The sequence below is a fragment of the Ranitomeya imitator genome, chromosome 1, assembly GCF_032444005.1.
Source record: "Ranitomeya imitator isolate aRanImi1 chromosome 1, aRanImi1.pri, whole genome shotgun sequence".
Taxonomy (NCBI): domain Eukaryota; kingdom Metazoa; phylum Chordata; class Amphibia; order Anura; family Dendrobatidae; genus Ranitomeya; species Ranitomeya imitator.
Genome location: NC_091282.1, coordinates 129,457,298 through 129,476,618, shown reverse-complemented (window position 1 = coordinate 129,476,618; position 19,321 = coordinate 129,457,298). Strand labels below are relative to the sequence as shown.

At 47.0% G+C, this 19,321-nt stretch overlaps 1 protein-coding gene across 1 annotated transcript in view; it reads left to right on the top strand.

Annotated features, from left to right (window-relative positions):
- AK6 (adenylate kinase 6) overlaps positions 1–19,321 on the top strand; it is a 38,052-nt gene that overhangs the window by 4,703 nt on the left and 14,028 nt on the right. The gene's annotated exons all lie outside the window — the stretch shown is intronic.

Sequence of the window (19,321 nt, the reverse complement as noted above, 5' to 3'; positions counted from 1 at the left end):
GTACCGCTCATTACAGTAATGAATATGCGGCTCCACCTCCCATATAGGTGGAGCCGCATATTCATTACTGTAATGACCGGTAACTGTGACCGCTCAGTACAGGAAGAAGATGCAGCGCTGGAAGAAGCAGGGACCACGCCAGGGACAGGTGAGTATACGGGGAGGAGAGCGCTGCGCGATATTCACCTGCTCATCGTTCCGGTAAGGCTCCGTCTTCAGCGTCCTCTGGCTGTGACGCTCAGGTCAGAGGGCGCGGTGACGTGGTCAGTGCACGCCCTCTGCATGAGCGTCAGTGCTCAAGACGGAGACGCACCGGAACGAGGAGCGGTGAATATTGAAAGTGCGGGGGGTCCTGAGCGACGAGAGGTGAGTATGTGATTTATTTATTTATTTTTTATCAAAGCATATGGGGCAAGTGACTGTATGGAGCATCTTTTGGGGCCATAACTCTTGTGCAGCACTATATGGGGCAAGTGTCTGTATGGAGCATCTTAGGGGCCATAACGCTTGTTCAGCACTATATGTGGCATTTATCTGTATGGAGCATTTTATGGGGCCATAACGTTTGTGCATCACTATATAGAGCAAATATCTCTATGGAGCATCTTATGGGGCCCTTATTACCCTTTATGCAGGATTATATGGGGCATATTTTAATATGGAGCATCTAATGGGGCCCATCAAACTTTATGGAGCATTATATGGGGCTCCTGATTCAATATGGATATTCAAAAACACTTAACCTACTGATGTCTCAATTAATTTTACTTTTATTGGTATCTATTTTTACTTTTGAAATTTACCGGTAGCTGCTGCATTTTCCACCCTAGGCTTATACTCGAGTCATTATGTTTTCCCAGTTTTTTTGTGGCAAAATTAGGGGGGTCGGCTTATACTCGGGTCAGCTTATACTTGAGTATATACGGTAACAATGGATGAGGTGTGTATGGACGTCTATAGAGAGCCTGCAAGTCTTTCTTTCCCACACATAGTGATTGGCAGCTGTATAAGTTTACAACCAGAACATAGCTGTCCATTATAACGGTAGGTTTTAAGAAATACTCAGTGAGATGATTTTATTCTTTTTTCCAGGACGTCCCTCCTGACAGCACCCTGGAGGATGTCCTTCTCCTCCTTGCTGGGACAGGAAACACACGAGAGTTCAAATATCCAGAACCACCTACCAATCCTCAGTGTTTTTCCTGTCCCTGCATGGAGAGACACACGTAGAGAAGCAGTGCATGCTTACCGAGCTCAGGGGGATCGGGCGGTCATCCAATCCTTCCCTCTGTCAAGCGGCTCAGGGTCGAAACTCCCCGGAGGGGAGTCCCTCTACCCCAGAGGCCCGGAGTGGGACGATGCTCCGGGATTGAACCGCTCCTCCCAGTGGGGGGGCTCTCGGTTCGAGACGCGGCGGCGATCCAGCCTCCATTCTGCAGAGCGCGTAGTCCTGGAGACGCTACAGCAAGCCGGCACTTCCGTGTCTAAGGTAGCCGCGTCACTTTCGGTTTCACCAGTGCCGGCGAGACGTCCCTTCCGGTGGCGTTCTTTTGAGCGGGGGAGGCAGACGCTCCACTAAGGAGTATGCCAAACAGAGCGGTCGCTACTGCATTAGCGTCCAGCCCCTGCAGTGGCTCATATTGTCTGCTTCAGCATCGGCTATGGAAGACAGCATCAACGAGGAAGGGGTAAGTCTGCCTGGGGCAGTACATCCTTAAACTCAGAAACTACCTCGTACCTTCTAGCCTATTACTCCCTATCTTATGTCGTTTAGGATAAAGGGAATCCCCGCTGCTCCCCCAGCCACGGTTAAAAAATCTGGGCAGGTCACGACGAAGAGCGTCAGATGGCCTGTATACTATACTAAGCTCCCAGACTCCAACGGCATGACCCTCTGTGCATCCTGCACTTCTAAGGTCATGAAAGATGAGCAGACATCCCTGCTTTCTGAGATGAGATCCCTAATACGGGAAGAGGTGCAGGCTTCTATATCCAGCCTTTCGCAGTCTCGGCCCACCAGTCCCATAGCTGGTCGCAAGCGTCCCAGGCAGGAGGAAACCCAGGGGGAGCCTGAGTATTCTTCTGATGAAGATTCCGAGCTCAGGGATTTGCTATCAGAAGAGGAGGGAGAAATTCCTTTGGAGAACCAGGACCGAGCCAGGAAGTATCTCTTCCAGTCTGAAGAGACAGATGAACTTTTCCAGGCTGTTAGGAATACGATGCAGATTGAAGATACTTCTAAACCACAGTCCAGACAGGACTTGATGTTCGGGGGACTTGTGGCACAAAACCTGACCGTGTTTCCCATAAGTGATCATATCAAACTATGGTCCTGTAGGAATGGAAGGAGGCTGAGCGCCGATTGGTGCTATCTCATGACTTTAAAAGTCGTCTACAATTTGACTCTGAGGAAGTCAAGTTATGGGAAGAGGTCCCTAAAATTGACGTTCCCGTGGCAAAAGTCACTAAAAAGACTGCTATACCCTTCGAAGACTCCTCTAGTCTTCGTGACCCTATGGATAGGAAGGCCGACATCCTCCTTAAGAGGGCTTGGGAAGCTTCTGCAGCCCTGATTAGAACAAACATTTCAGCCACTTCGGTGGCCAGGTCTATGTACTTATGGATGGGGCAGTTGGAAGAGCAGTTATCCAATAAGACTCCTAGATCAGATATTCTACATTCCCTTCCTATAATGAAGTCAGCAATTGCTTTCTTGTCGGATATGACAGCTGAATCAGTCAGATTTTCAGCCCGTAACAGTTCACTATCTAACGCGGCTAGGAGAGCTGTGTGGCTGAGGTCATGGTCAGGTGACAACGCCTCTAAATCCAAACTCTGCTCTATAACGTTCTCAGGACAGAGGGTGTTTGGACCTGCTTTGGACTCTATCCTTGAGTCAGCTTGTGATAAAAAAAAAGGGATTTCCTGAGGACAGGCCTAAACGTTCTCAGTCCTTTCGGAGAGGTTTCTTCTCTAGAAAGCAGTTCGACCCTAAAGGTCAGGGTCGGTCCAGCAGAGGATCCTACAGAGGCTCCCATGGACAGAGTAACAGGAACAGAGGTTCTTTCTTTAGCCCATCCTACAAAAATAAGTCACTATGACGCCACTGGCATCGGGGGAAGGCTTCGGAGGTTTGCAGGAAAGTGGGCTCAGATTACTCAGTCAGTGGGTTCTCAGTACTGTCTCCGAGGGATACAGCACAGAACTCTACGCTCCTCCCCCAGAGAGGTACATTGCACCTACTATCGTCACAGCAGATTCGGCCATACTAAAAGACTTACAGGACATGCTCAGGCTCAGGACCGAGGTAATAATTCCGGTCCCTCACTCAGAGATGGGAAAGGGTCACTATTCCTCCCTAAAGCTTTTGAATGCCTGGGTGAGATACAAAAGGTTCCGCATGGAATCTATCCATTCAGCAATTCAGCTCATAAATCAAGATGCGGTCATGTGTACTATCGACCTAAAGAGTGCCTACTACCAGGTTCCAGTACACCCCTTGTCTCAGAACCTGCTGAGGTTTGCAGTAGCTCTGCCAACCCGGACCTGCCACTGTCAATTTCAAGGCCTCCCCTTCGGGCTGGCTTCTGCGCCTCGTATTTTTACAAATCTTGTATCAGAGATGGTGGCCTTCCTGAGGAAACAGGGCATCATAATAATTCCGTACCTGGACGATTTCCTTCTTGTGGCAGATTCAGTAAAGCTCCTGGAAGATCACAGAGATCGGACAATCGCAGTGATGGAGCATCTCGGATGGGTACTAAACCGGCAGAAATCCAATCTTCTACCAGAACAAAGGAAGACCTTCCTGGGAGTGCATCTGGATTCCAGACGCAGAATATCCTGCTTACTGGATGTCAAGCAACGGATAATTCAAACTCGAGTCACGTATCTATTGGAACATCGGGTTACCATAAGGATGGCTATGAAGGTTCTCGGCCTAATGACAACCTGCATACCATGTGTCAGGTGGGCGCAGTCGCACTCAAGACATCTACAAAGGCAGATCCTGTCGGTATGGGATCGCCGCCAGTCTTCTCTAGAGGCTCCATTGAGGCTGACAGGTCCAACTCGGAGATCTCTCCTTTGGTGGACTCGCACAGAATACCTAAAAGTGGGCGTTCTATGGATCACCTCTCCCTACGTAGTTATCACCTCTCCCTACGTAGTTATCACTACAGACGCCAGTGCATGGGGCTGGGGAGCTCATTTACAAGGCAGAATCTTGCAAGGCAAGTGGCCAGAAAGTATAAGAGACAGATCATCCAACTTCAAAGAGCTCTACGCTGTATGGCAAGCGTTGAGGCACAATCGGCCCGTGCTCTTAGATCGCCACGTAAGAATTTCTCCGACAATATAACGACAGTCTCATTCCTGAACCATCAGGGAAGACCAAGATAACAACCACTGCAGGATCTAGCAGAGATGATCTTCAGCTGGGCAGAGAACACCGTGCTATCTATAACAGCTATCCACCTAGAAGGATCTCAGAATGTAATTGCAGATTACTTAAGCAGACGGGAACTGTGTCCAACAGAGTGGGAATAGAAGCAGAGCATCTTTCGGAGATTATGTATTCGGTGGGGAACTCTGTTGTGAATTCTGTGGCTGAGTTCACTTCTGTGGTCACAAGTGGTATTGCAGTCTCTGGGCTTCCTCCCTCAGGTGTTTTGGTGAGCTCGTTGGCTGCCTTGCTATTTAGCTCCACCTGAGTCTGTCTTCCTTGCTCCTTGTCAATGTTCCAGTTTGGATCTGAGCTACTGCATCTTTCCTTGGGCCTGCTGCTCTGCTAGATAAGTGCTTCTAGTTTGTTTTCTGTTTTTTCTGTCCAGCTTGTTATTATCTTTTGCTGGAAGCTCTGAGAAGCAAAGGGGTGCACCACCGTGCTGTTAGTTCGGCACGGTGGGTCTTTTTGCCCCTTTGCGTGGTTTTCGTTTTAGGGTTTTTTGTAGACTGCATAGTTCTCTTTGCTATCCTCGCTCTGTCTAGAATATCGGGCCTCACTTTGCTGAATCTATTTCATTCCTACGTTTGTCTTTTCATCTTGCTAACAGTCATTATATGTGGGGGGCTGCCTATTCCTTTGGGGTATTTCTCTGAGGTAAGTCAGGCTTGTATTTCTATCTTCAGGCTAGTCAGCTCCTCAGGCAGTGCCGAGTTGCATAGGTAGTTGATAGGCGCAATCCACTGCTGCTTCCAGTTGTGTGAGGATAGATCAGGTACTGCAGTCTACAGAGATTCCACGTCTCAGAGCTCGTCCTATTGTTTTTGGTTATTGCCAGATCTCTGTATGTGCGCTGATTACTGCACGCTGTGTTGCCTGATTGCCAGCCATAACAGTACAAGGAGACTTCAATGATTTCCAATAGAGGGAAAAAAGAAATCCTGACATCATTTTTTTTTCTTAGCTCTGTCTTCAGTCTTTTTTTTCCCCTAGACATTAGAGTGCTTCAGGACACAGCTGTGGACATGGATATTCAGGCTCTGTGCTCCTCAATGGATAATCTCGTTGTAAATGTACAAAAGATTCAAGATACTATTGATCAGAAATCGATGCTAGAACCAAGAATTCCGATTCCTGATTTGTTTTTTGGTGACAGAACGAAGTTCCTGAGCTTCAGAAATAATTGTAAGCTATTTTTGGCCTTGAAACCTCATTCTTCTGGTAATCCTATTCAACAGGTTTTGATTATTATTTCTTTTTTGCGCGGCGACCCACAGGACTGGGCGTTTTCTCTTGCACCAGGAGATTCTGCATTGAGTAATGTTGATGCATTTTTCCAGGCGCTGGGATTGCTTTACGATGAGCCTAATTCAGTGGATCAAGCTGAGAAAAATCTGCTGGCTTTATGCCAGGGTCAGGATGATGTAGAAGTATATTGTCAGAAATTTAGAAAATGGTCAGTACTCACTCTGTGGAATGAATCTGCACTAGCGGCTTTGTTCAGAAAGGGTCTCTCTGAAGCTCTTAAGGATGTAATGGTGGGATTTCCTATGCCTGCTGGTTTGAATGAGTCTATGTCCTTGGCCATTCAGATCGGTCGTCGCTTGCGCGAGCGTAAATCTGTGCACCATCTGGCGGTATTGTCTGAGAGTAAGCCTGAGCCTATGCAGTGCGACAGGACTATGACTAAAGTAGAACGGCACGAACACAGACGTCTGAACAGGCTGTGTTTCTATTGTGGTGATTCTACTCATGCTATTTCTAATTGTCCTAAACGCACTAGGCGGTTCGATAGCTCTGCCGTTATTGGTACTGTACAGTCCAAATTCCTTTTGTCCATTACCTTAATGTGCTCTTTGTCATCATATTCTGTCATGGCGTTTGTGGATTCAGGCGCTGCCCTGAATCTGATGGATTTGGATTATGCTAAACGTTGTGGATTTTTCTTGGAGCCTTTGCGGTGTCCTATTCCGTTGAGAGGAATTGATGCTACACCTCTGGCCAAGAATAAGCCTCAGTACTGGGCCCAGCTGACCATGTGCATGGCTCCTGCACATCAGGAAGTTATTCGCTTTTTGGTACTGCATAATTTGCATGATGTGGTCGTGTTGGGGTTGCCATGGCTACAAACCCATAATCCAGTATTGGATTGGAACTCTATGTCGGTAACCAGCTGGGGTTGTCAGGGAGTACATGGTGATGTTCCATTTTTGTCTATTTCGTCATCCATTCCTTCTGACATCCCAGAGTTCTTGTCGGACTTTCAGGATGTATTTGAAGAGTCCAAGTCTGATGCCCTACCTCCGCATAGGAATTGTGATTGTGCTATCGATTTGATTCCTGGTAGTAAATTCCCTAAGGGTCGTTTATTTAATTTGTCCGTACCTGAACACACCGCTATGCGCAGTTATGTGAAGGAGTCCCTGGAGAAGGGACATATTCGCCCATCGTCGTCACCATTGGGAGCAGGGTTCTTTTTTGTAGCCAAGAAGGATGGTTCGCTAAGACCGTGTATTGATTACCGCCTTCTTAATAAGATCACTGTTAAGTTTCAGTATCCCTTGCCATTGATTTCTGACTTGTTTGCTCGGATTAAGGGGGCTAGTTGGTTTACTAAGATTGATCTTCGTGGTGCGTATAATCTGGTGAGAATCAGGCAGGGAGATGAATGGAAAACGGCATTTAATACGCCCGAGGGTCATTTTGAGTATCTGGTGATGCCGTTCGGACTTGCCAATGCTCCATCTGTTTTTCAGTCTTTTATGCATGACATTTTCCGTGAGTATCTGGATAAATTCTTGATTGTTTACTTGGATGACATTTTGATCTTCTCAGATGATTGGGAGTCTCATGTGAAGCAAGTCAGAATGGTTTTCCAGGTACTGCGTGCTAATTCCTTGTTCGTGAAGGGATCAAAGTGTCTCTTCGGTGTGCAGAAAGTTTCATTTTTGGGGTTCATCTTTTCCCCTTCTACTATCGAGATGGATCCGGTTAAGGTTCAGGCCATCCAGGATTGGACTCAGCCGACATCTCTAAAAAGTCTGCAGAAATTCCTGGGCTTTGCTAATTTTTATCGTCGCTTCATCTGTAATTTTTCTAGCATTGCCAGACCATTGACCGATTTGACCAAGAAGGGTGCTGATTTGGTTAATTGGTCTTCTGCTGCCGTGGAAGCTTTTCAGGAGTTGAAGCGTCGTTTTTGCTGTGCCCCTGTGTTGTGTCAACCTGATGTTTCTCTTCCGTTCCAGGTCGAGGTTGATGCTTCTGAGATTGGTGCAGGGGCGGTTTTGTCACAGAGAGGTTCTGGTTGCTCAGTGTTCAAACCATGTGCTTTCTTTTCCAGGAAATTTTCTGCTGCTGAGCGTAATTATGATGTGGGCAACCGAGAGTTGCTGGCCATGAAGTGGGCATTCGAGGAGTGGCGTCATTGGCTTGAGGGTGCTAAGCATCGCGTGGTGGTTTTGACTGATCATAAGAACCTTACTTATCTTGAGTCTGCCAAGCGCTTGAATCCTAGACAGGCCCGTTGGTCGTTATTTTTTGCTCGTTTTGATTTTGTGATTTCATACCTTCCGGGCTCTAAAAATGTGAAGGCGGATGCTCTGTCTAGGAGTTTTGTGCCCGACTCTCCGGGGTTATCTGAGCCGGCGAGTATCCTCAAGGAAGGAGTCATTGTGTCTGCCATCTCCCCTGATTTGCGGAGAGTGTTGCAGAAATTTCAGGCTAATAAACCTGATCGTTGTCCGGCCGAGAAACTGTTCGTCCCTGATAGGTGGACTAGTAAAGTTATCTCTGAACTTCATTGTTCGGTGCTGGCCGGTCATCCAGGAATCTTTGGTACCAGGGAGTTGGTTGCTAGATCCTTCTGGTGGCCATCTCTGTCACGGGATGTGCGTGCTTTTGTGCAGTCCTGTGGAATTTGTGCTAGGGCTAAGCCCTGCTGTTCACGTGCCAGTGGGTTGCTTTTGCCCTTGCCGGTCCCGAAGAGGCCTTGGACACATATTTCGATGGATTTCATTTCTGACCTTCCCGTTTCTCAAAAGATGTCTGTCATTTGGGTGGTCTGTGATCGCTTTTCTAAAATGGTCCATCTGGTGCCCTTGGTTAAATTGCCTTCCTCCTCTGATTTGGTGCCTTTGTTCTTCCAGCATGTGGTTCGTTTACATGGCATTCCTGAGAATATTGTTTCTGACAGAGGTTCCCAGTTTGTCTCGAGGTTCTGGCGAGCCTTTTGTGGTAGGATGGGCATTGACCTATCTTTTTCCTCGGCCTTCCATCCTCAGACTAATGGCCAGACCGAACGAACCAATCAGACCTTGGAAACATATCTGAGATGTTTTGTTTCCGCTGACCAGGATGATTGGGTGTCATTTTTGCCGTTGGCTGAGTTCGCCCTTAATAATCGGGCCAGCTCGGCTACCTTGGTCTCTCCATTTTTCTGCAATTCTGGGTTCCATCCTCGTTTCTCTTCAGGACAGGTTGAGTCTTCGGACTGTCCTGGTGTGGATTATGTGGTGGACAGGTTGCAGCAGATCTGGACTCAGGTAGTGGACAATTTGACCTTGTCCCAGGAGAAGGCTCAGCTTTTCGCTAATCGCAGACGCCGTGTGGGACCCCGACTTCGTGTTGGGGATCTGGTTTGGTTATCTTCTCGTCATATACCTATGAAGGTTTCCTCTCCTAAATTTAAACCTCGTTTTATTGGTCCGTATAGGATTTCTGAGATTCTCAATCCGGTGTCTTTTCGTCTGACCCTCCCAGACTCCTTTTCCATACATAATGTATTCCATAGGTCGTTGTTGAGGAGATACGTGGCACCTATGGTTCCATCTGTGGAGCCTCCTGCCCCTGTTTTGGTGGAGGGGGAATTGGAGTATATTGTGGAGAAGATTTTGGATTCTCGTGTCTCTAGACGGAAACTCCAGTATCTGGTCAAATGGAAGGGTTATGCTCAGGAAGATAATTCCTGGGTTTTTGCCTCTGATGTCCATGCCCCAGATCTTGTTCGGGCCTTTCATGTGGCTCATCCTGGTCGGCCTGGGGGTTCTGGTGAGGGTTCGGTGACCCCTCCTCAAGGGGGGGGTACTGTTGTGAATTCTGTGGCTGAGTTCACTTCTGTGGTCACAAGTGGTATTGCAGTCTCTGGGCTTCCTCCCTCAGGTGTTTTGGTGAGCTCGTTGGCTGCCTTGCTATTTAGCTCCACCTGAGTCTGTCTTCCTTGCTCCTTGTCAATGTTCCAGTTTGGATCTGAGCTACTGCATCTTTCCTTGGGCCTGCTGCTCTGCTAGATAAGTGCTTCTAGTTTGTTTTCTGTTTTTTCTGTCCAGCTTGTTATTATCTTTTGCTGGAAGCTCTGAGAAGCAAAGGGGTGCACCGCCGTGCTGTTAGTTCGGCACGGTGGGTCTTTTTGCCCCTTTGCGTGGTTTTCGTTTTAGGGTTTTTTGTAGACTGCATAGTTCTCTTTGCTATCCTCGCTCTGTCTAGAATATCGGGCCTCACTTTGCTGAATCTATTTCATTCCTACGTTTGTCTTTTCATCTTGCTAACAGTCATTATATGTGGGGGGCTGCCTATTCCTTTGGGGTATTTCTCTGAGGTAAGTCAGGCTTGTATTTCTATCTTCAGGCTAGTCAGCTCCTCAGGCAGTGCCGAGTTGCATAGGTAGTTGATAGGCGCAATCCACTGCTGCTTCCAGTTGTGTGAGGATAGATCAGGTACTGCAGTCTACAGAGATTCCACGTCTCAGAGCTCGTCCTATTGTTTTTGGTTATTGCCAGATCTCTGTATGTGCGCTGATTACTGCACGCTGTGTTGCCTGATTGCCAGCCATAACAGAACTCCCAGCATCGACCTATTCGCAAGCAGGAGAAACTCGAAGACCTCAAGATTTTTCTCCCTGAACCCCTCGGATCTTCCAGAAGGGGTAGACGCTCTGAGCCAAGAATGGGATCAACCCCTCTCATATGCCTTCCCACCACTGGTATTAATTCCAGCTGTTCTTCGGAAGATCAAGGAGGATCAGGCAACGGTCATCCTAGTCGTCCCGTATTGGCCAAGAAGGAGCTGGTTTCCTGTGCTGGGGACTCTAGCAATCGACAATCCACCAGTCATATTACCCATCAAGGGGAGAGTCATTCACCAGGGTCCAGTGTATCATCCAGACCCAAGCAGACTCTGTCTTTCAGCCTGGATCCTGAAAAGGACATCCTGAAGTCAAAAGGCCTGTCAGACCAGGTCAGATCTACTATCCAAGGTAGTAGAAAACCCATTACTTCAGCCATTTACCAAAAGATTTGGAAACGTTTTTGTCTAGAAGGTGGCAGGTCCGAGGTTGTATCAGGCTCTCCGGACATCCCTGTTATCTTGGACTTTCTGCAGAAAGGGTTTAACATGGGTCTTCGACCTAGCACATTAAAGGTCCAGGTGTCCGCACTAAGCTCATTCCTGGACTATCCTTTGGCATCTCACCCATGGATAATAAGGTTTATTCGGGCCACTCAGAGAATGCATCCCACCATTAGACAGTTGTCCCCATCCTGGGACCTTAACCTAGTCCTTAGGGCCCTATGTAAAGGTATTTACGCTCCGGGGGATGATAGGCCTATCTCTATTCGCACTCGGAAAACGGCTTTCTTAGTGGCGATCACTACAGCCAAGAGGGTTGGAGAGATTCAGGCTCTATGTATCAGGGATCTTTATCTACAAATTAGAGAACACAGCCTTAAGGTACCGTCACACTAAGCGACGCTGCAGCGATACCGACAACGATCCGGATCGCTGCAGCGTCGCTGTTTGGTCGCTGGAGAGCTGTCACACAGACAGCTCTCCAGCGACCAACTATGCCGGTAGCCAGGGTAAACATCGGGTTACTAAGCGCAGGGCCGCGCTTAGTAACCCGATGTTTACCCTGGTTACCAGCGTAAAAGTAAAAAAAAAAAAAAACACTACATACTTACTTCCGCTGTCTGTCCCTCGGCGCTCTGCTTCTCTGCCCTGTGTAAGCACAGCGGCCGGAAAGCAGAGCTTTCTGCATAGTCCTATTGAATAACATTGGTCCGAGTGCTGTCCGTTCTTTTTTTTAAACTGATAGAACTTGGACCAAAAATACGATTGTGTGCATGAGCCCTAAGTGAAAGGGAGAAGCAGACTTTCTTCAAGAGTCCTAGCAGCAGTAACCCCTCAGTGACAGGGCTAATTTTGACCTTAACGACCAAGCCAAATTTTACAATTCTGACCGCTGTCACTTTATGAGGTAAAAACTCTGGAACACTTCAACGGATCACATTGATTCTGAGAGTGTTTTTTCGTGACACATTGTTCCTCATGATGGTGGTAAAATTTCTTTGATATGACTTGCGTAAATTCATGAAAAAAAACTTAAATTTGGCCATTTTCAAACTTTTAAATTTTTGTGCCTTTAAATGAGTTATGTCACACAAAATAGTAAATAACATTTCTCACATGTCTACTTTATATTAGCTAAATTTTTAAAACTTTTTTTTGTTTTGTTAGGAAGTTAGAGTGGTTTGAAGTTGACAAAGGATTTCTCATTTTTCCAATCAAATTTACAAAGCCATTTTTTTAGGACCTAATCACATTTAAAGTGACTTTCAGGAACCTGTATGACAAAAAATACCCAAAAGTGACACCATTCTAAAAATTGCAGCTGTTGTGAATTCAGCTTTTGGGCTCCCTCCGGTGGTTGTAGAGAGTAATGCAGTTGTGCCTGGACTGCAGGAGTGGACAGGTGTATCTACTAATTGCAAAACTGACTGGGGTATATAGCTTTGCAGGATCCTTTAGTCAGTGCCAGTTGTCCATTGTTCTGGAAGGATTCACTTCCCTGCTGGTCTCTCCAGTTTGCTGTGCTTTTCTACAAAGATAAGTCCTGGCTTGGTTTTTGCTGTCCACCTGCAGTGGACTTTATAGTTCTGTGCATTTTCATGTTTTTGTTTTGTCCAGCTTGGTCTGTGAAGGATTTTTTGCAGCCTAGATATTTCTCTGGAGATGCAGATATACCCCCCATGTCTTTAGTCAGATGTGATCCGTATTTTCTGCGGTGGATATTTTCTAGTGTTTAAGTCCTCAAAACCACATTCAAGAAGTTTTATTACCCTTCAGGTGCTTCACCGAAATTAATAGAATGTGGAAGAGGAAAAAATTAACATTTAATTTTTTTTTTTTAACAAAATGGACCCCAAAATTTGTTGTGCAATTTCTCCTGAGTACGCCGATACCCCATATGTGGGGGGAAACTACTGTTTGGATTCATGGCAGGGCTCAGGAAGGAAGGAGCACTGTTTGAGTTTTTTGAACGCGAAATTGGCTGGAATCGATAGCGGATGCCAACTCATATTTGGAGAGTCCCAGACGTGCCTCAACTATAGAAACCCTCCAGAAGTGACCCCAATTTGAAAACTGGACCCCTCAAGGAATATTTAGATGTGTGGTGGGCACCTTGAAACCCCAGGTACTTCACAGAGGTTTATAACACACAATTGTGAAAATAAAAAGATGAGATGTTTTTAGCCCCAACTTTTTTTATTTTCACAACGGTAACACAAGAAAATGAAACCCAAAATTTGTTGTGCAATTTCTCCAGAGTATGCAGATACTCCATGTGTGGGTGAAAATTACTGTTCGGGCACACAGTAGGGCTTAGAAAGGAAGGAGTGATGTTTTTTAATGCAGACTTTAGTGGAATGGTGTGCGCGGGTGTCATGTTGCGTTTTGAGAGCCCCTGATGTGACTAAACAGTGGAAACCCCTCACAAATAACCCCATTTTGGAAACTAGACCCCCGAAGAGGAAATTATCTAGACATGTGGTGAGCACCTTGAAGCTTTTGTTGGGAACAGTTTTAGATACCATTTTGCATCACATTTATCCTGCGCTCTACGCTGAGCACTTAGTTTGGAGCTTCCATCTAAATCATTGAGTGACGTGATTCAGATGAAACACCTGAGGGGTCCATTCATTATAATGAGCAACAAAGTTACTCTGGACTCAGTCTGGCCTCTGTTCAGCGGTGTCCTTCTTTTCATAAGTACACAAAGCTGTGGGTTTTTTTGCACGTCTAAAAAGATGAGCACCGTCGGATCACAAGCTAATAGGTGTCCACAGTGGCTTCATCTGCCTCATTATAGGGACTCTTCTGCAGGAGGTTCTGTCCGAATCATGTATTTGAGATTTACACAGGATCCAAGAAGTATCGTTTCTCCTTGTGGAGAGTGACATGATAAGCATGTCGAGGTGAGGAGACTTAAAGCCGCAATGCTCCTCTGGGAAATATGCAAATTGTCTCTTCAGAGAGGAAGAGAACTAGAACTCTAGTGCCACCTATTGGAAGTAGCAATCCTATCAGTCAATGTCGATCCTTTACCGAGCCTTGTTCCCACTCCCCATATGGGATGCTAGATGTATGTATATTGAATATTAACAGTGTTGATATTCACGTCCCCTTATCCTTTGGTTGGGGTTACCCATGTGGTTATAGGTTTTTTTTACCTTGTATTTGGTGCCAATCTATTCAGAGATGATAAATGCATTCAGTTATGCTATAAAGGTTTGCCTCCTTTAAAATCTAACATTTGTGCTTTATTATATTGTGATTGTATGGTACATACCTGCCTTGACTGTATTAACCAGTGCTCCTGATTGTTACATTAATGGTATACTTACCGATTGTTTTTAAATGTTTTTAAAAAAATCCTGGTGTTTTGGGTTTGTGTAATAATAAAATTTGACATTTCTTAAGGTGATCCCTGCTTTTTTGTATGTCTTTTTGCTCTTTGGTTGTTGATCCTATATACAAGACATACTGCAGGAGGATCCCATGGGTATTTTTAAATTATTTACTTGATGGTGCCCTGATTGTGTTGAATAGTATTTATTGGAAGCCGTCCCGTTTGCGCAGTTACATCTCCGTCCCCTGCAACAGGCGCTGCTGTTAGCCTGTCACAGGAGTCCGTTTTCCCTAGACCGTCATTTTCGCCTGTCCCCACAGGTCCGGCAGACCCTCAGGTGGTGGACGCTACAGTCCTCCCTGAACCAAGGGAAATCCTTTCTCCCTGTGCGCTGGTTAGTGGTGACCACCGATGCCAGCCTTTTGGGCTGGGGCGCAGTTTTGAATCACCACACGGCACAATGTCGTTGGTCCACAAGAGTCGTGTCTTCCAATCAATATCTTGGAGATTCGAGCGATCACACTTGCCTTACGCAACTTTCACCACCTTCTCGCAGGTCATCCCATCACAATCCAATCCGACAATGCCACAGCCGTGGCGTATATCAACTGGCAAGGAGGAACCCGCAGCAGGGCAGCCAGGCTCGAAGTCTGCCACATCCTGCGCTGGGCCGAGACCAATCACTCGCTCATCTTGGCGATGCCCATACCGGGTGTGGAGAATTGGGAAATGGACTTCCTCAGTTGCCAAGGTCTTGCCTCGGGCGAGTGGTCCCTCCATCCGGAAGTCTTCCAGCAGATTTGTCTTTGCTGGGGGGATGCCGGATGTGGATCTCATGGCCTCGAGGCTCAACAACCAGGTTCCCCAGTTCATTGCTCGACCCGCGATCCTTGCGCCATCGGGGCAGACGCTCTGGTCCTGATGTGGCATCGGTTCCAGCTGCCCTACATATTTCCGCCTTTTCCTCTGCTCCCGAGAGTCATCAAGAAGATCAGGGCAGAGTGGAGACCAGTGATCCTCGTTGCGCCAGACTGGCCGCACCGAGGATGGTAAGCGGAACTCGTCCAAATGGTTGCCGACGTCCCCTGGCGGCTTCAAGATCGCGTTGATCTTCTCACAGGGCCCGATTTGCCACCAGAACTCTGGGGCCCTGTCTTTGACGGCGTGGCCGTTGAATCCTGGATTTTAGCCCAAGCCGGATTCTCTACAAGGGTTTCTTCTACCATGATTTGCGCTAAGAAACCCGTATCATGTGCATTTATTATCGCACCTGGCGCATCTTCTTTTCATGGTGCAACGCCCATGGACGTTCTCCTCTGGTGTTTTCAATTCTGGAGTTTCTCCAATCAGGTTTAGAGTCAGGCCTTGCCCTGGGCTCGCTCAAGGGACAAGTGTCCGCATTGTCTATTTTTATCATCACCTGGGTTAGGACCGGTTATGATATATGAATAAAAAAAAGATGCAACATTTGGGATTTTATGAGATGTTTAACCCGGCAAAAAAGATGCAACATTTGGGATTTTATGAGCTGTTTCTCCCGGCTCCTGCGTGAAGATCTGCCTTCTTCCTCCTGTGCCTTCTCCATTACGCTGTGGCTCCTCTCAGGTGAGGTCTGACCTGGTGCCAGGGAAATAGACAACCCTTTCCCCCCCCAGACCCTGCCTGAGGCCGTGGTGAGTGATAGTGTGGGTTTCCCCCGCCACTGTCTGCTGCTTTGAGCCGCTATAGGTCTGCTCAGCTACTCATCTGGAAATGCCCTCCCCCACTTAAGGGGTTAACTAGTGTGATAGTTTTATGCGGCGGGTCTTTCCAGACACGGCAATATCAAATGTGTACGCTTTTTTATTTTCCCCTTTTTTACATAAAAATATTTTGTAACCATAAATTTGTATTTATGCAGCATCGATAGTAAAAAGATCAAACGTTAAAAATAATAATAAAAAAAAAATCATTATATACTCACCTTCCGGCACCTTTCCCGCTCCTCGCGACGCTCCAGGCCATGCATTGCGGTCTCGCGAGGCTGTGCTATATACTACATCGCTGTGCTATATAAAGCGTGAGCTGTTATATACTGCCTCTGCTATATACTACGTGGGCTGTGTTATATACTACGTGGCTGTGTTGTATACTACGTGGCTGTGTTGTATACTACGTGGCTGTGTTGTATACTACGTGGCTGTGTTATATACTGCGTGAGCTGTGTTTATATACTGCGTGAGCTGTGCTATATACTACGTGGCTGTGTTTATATACTATGTGGGATGTGCTATATACTACGTAGCTGTGCAATATACGTGGCCGGGCAATATACTACGTGGCTGTGCTCTATACTACGTGGCTGTGCTCTATACTACGTGGCTGTGCTATGTATTACGTGGCTGTGCTATGTATTACGTGGCTGTGCTATATATTACGTGGCTGTGCTATATACTATGTGGGCTGTGCTATATGCTACGTGGCTGTGCTATATGCTACGTGGGCGGTGTTATATGCTACTTGGCTGTGGTATATTTCTCTGCTGTATCTGTGCATCATGAATCGTGGTATCTGTTAAAGAGGGGGGGCCACTGAGACTTTCACCCGGTGCCCTCAAAAACCTGGAGCCGCCCATGGCTTCACTGATTGGTCACGCCTGGCCGACAGCGAACAATCAGCGACGGGTGCAATCCAGCCATGAATTGGCGCGGAATTTGAACCACGCTTCGCTAATTGGTTGCGCCCGGCTGGCCAAAGCCTATGTATAAATTACATTATTCTGCAAACTTCATAAATAAACTACATACATATTCTAGAATAACCGATGCGTTAGAATCGGGCCACCATCTAGTGGTTTATAACTGTCAGTTTTGCATTGACACAAGCCCCTCAGACTGTGCTCTGCACATGGTCTATGGGGCTTGTCGTAGCCTGGTGACCCAGATATCGTCATGACGACACTGGGTTACCATGGCAATTGATCGGAGGGCAGAGGGAGCCCCCTCCCTCTGCCTGCCTTATAAATGATGTGCTCTATATCAATCAAAGCATTTACGGGGTTAAACTGACGGAAGTGGTGTGGGCACTGAGTGTCGGATATGATATCAGCTGAACAGCTTGTGGCGATAACGCACGCACAGCTGCTGTGCGCACAAAATGGCCAGGACGTACGCTATATGTCCAAGGTGGGGGAAGTCCTTCCCAACTAGGATGTACTGGGTATGTCAAAGGTCGGGAAGGGTTAAAAACCCTCCTTTTCGTGATTATCTTGCCGTTTAAACAAGCTGTTATGCAACATGTTCCTGCCAATGCACTGTCCCCTGTAAACTGGATTTGCTTATGCGTAGAACTATGTCAGCTCACGCGCACTTAAGGTGCCGTCACATTTAGCGACTCTGCAGTGATCTAGACAACGATCCCGATTGCTGCAGCGTCGCTGTGTGGTCGCTGGAGAGCTGTCACATAGACAGCTCTCCAGCGACCAACTATGCGAAGTCCCCTGGTAACCAGGGTAAACATCGGGTTACTAAGCGCAGGGCCGCGCTTAGTAACCAGATGTTTACCCTGGTTACTTTTGTAAATGTAATAAAAAAAAACACTACATACTTACATTCCCGGTGTCTGGTCATGTCCCTCACCTGCAGCTTCCCACACTGACTGGTGAGCGCCGGCCAGCCGTAAAGTACAGCACAGCGGTGATGTCACCACTGTACTTTACGGCCGGCGCTCAGTCAGTGCGGGAAGCTGACGGCGAGGGACATGACCAGACACCGGGATTGTAAGTATGTAGTGTTTTTTTTTTTTGTTTTTTTTACATTTACAATGGTAACCAGGGTAAACATCGGGTTACTAAGCGCGGCCCTGCCTGTCACGTCCCCCGCCGTCAGCTTCCCGCACTGACTGTGTCAGCGCCGGCCGTAAAGCAGAGCACAGCGGTGACGTCACAGCGTGACAGACATCGGAATGTGAGTATGTACTGTTTTTATTTTTTTTTTTACTTTTACAATGGTAACCAGGATAAATATCGGGTTACTAAGCGCGGCCCTGCACTTAGTAACCCGATATTTACCCTGGTTACAAGTGAACACGTGTGTGACGCCGATCCAGCGATGACAGCGGGTGATCAGCGACCAAAAAAAGGTCCTGATCATTCCCCAACGACCAACGATCTCCCAGCAGGGGCCTGATCGTTGGTCGCTGTCACACATAACGAGATCGTTAGCGGGATCGTTGCTATGTCACAAAAAGCGTGACGTTGCAATGATATCGTTAACAATATCGTTGTGTGAAGGTACCTTAAGGCTCTGCTTACACTTATTCTGCGCTCTATGCTGAACGCTTGCATCGGGGTTTCCATGTAAATCTCTGAAATATGTGCTTCGGATGGAACCCCTGTAGAAGATTCCTTATAATGAGGCAGATGGAGTCACTGTGGACATTGCTTGGCCTGTGAACCGGCATTGTCCATCGTTTTAGGAGTGCATAAAAGTGTGGAAAAGGACAACGCAGAGGCCAGATGAGTCCAGAGTAACTGCCTCATTATAGTGAATAGATCCCCTGGGGGGTTTCATCTGAAACATGTCACTCGGAGATTTAGGTCGGGATCACATTTGCAAGTGCAATGCGAGAGACTCGCATCAATACCCAACACTGCCGCCGCCGGCGGTTCAGACCAGAGCCTTCAGCTGCATAGAAATGCATGCAGGCGCACACTTTGGTCACTAGTGCCCGGTATTGATGCGAGAGACTGGCGCGAGTCTTTCACATTGCACTCGCAAGTGTGACCCCAGCCTTAGATGGAAACCACAAAGTAAGTGCTCAGCATAGAGCCCAGAATAAATGTGATCCCAAATGTTATGTAAAATGTTCCCAATAAAATCTTCAAATCAATCCATACAAAAAAGCAAATCCCCACCGATGTCCATAATACATAGTAACATAGTTAGTAAGGCCGAAAAAAGACATTTGTCCATCCAGTTCAGCCTATATTCCATCATAATAAATCCCCAGATCCACGTCCTTCTACAGAACCGAATAATTGTATGATACAATATTGTTCTGCTCCAGGAAGACATCCAGGCCTCTCTTGAACCCCTCGACTGAGTTCGCCATCACCACCTCCTCAGGCAAGCAATTCCAGATTCTCACTGCCCTAACAGTAAAGAATCCTCTTCTATGTTGGTGGAAAAACCTTCTCTCCTCCAGACGCAAAG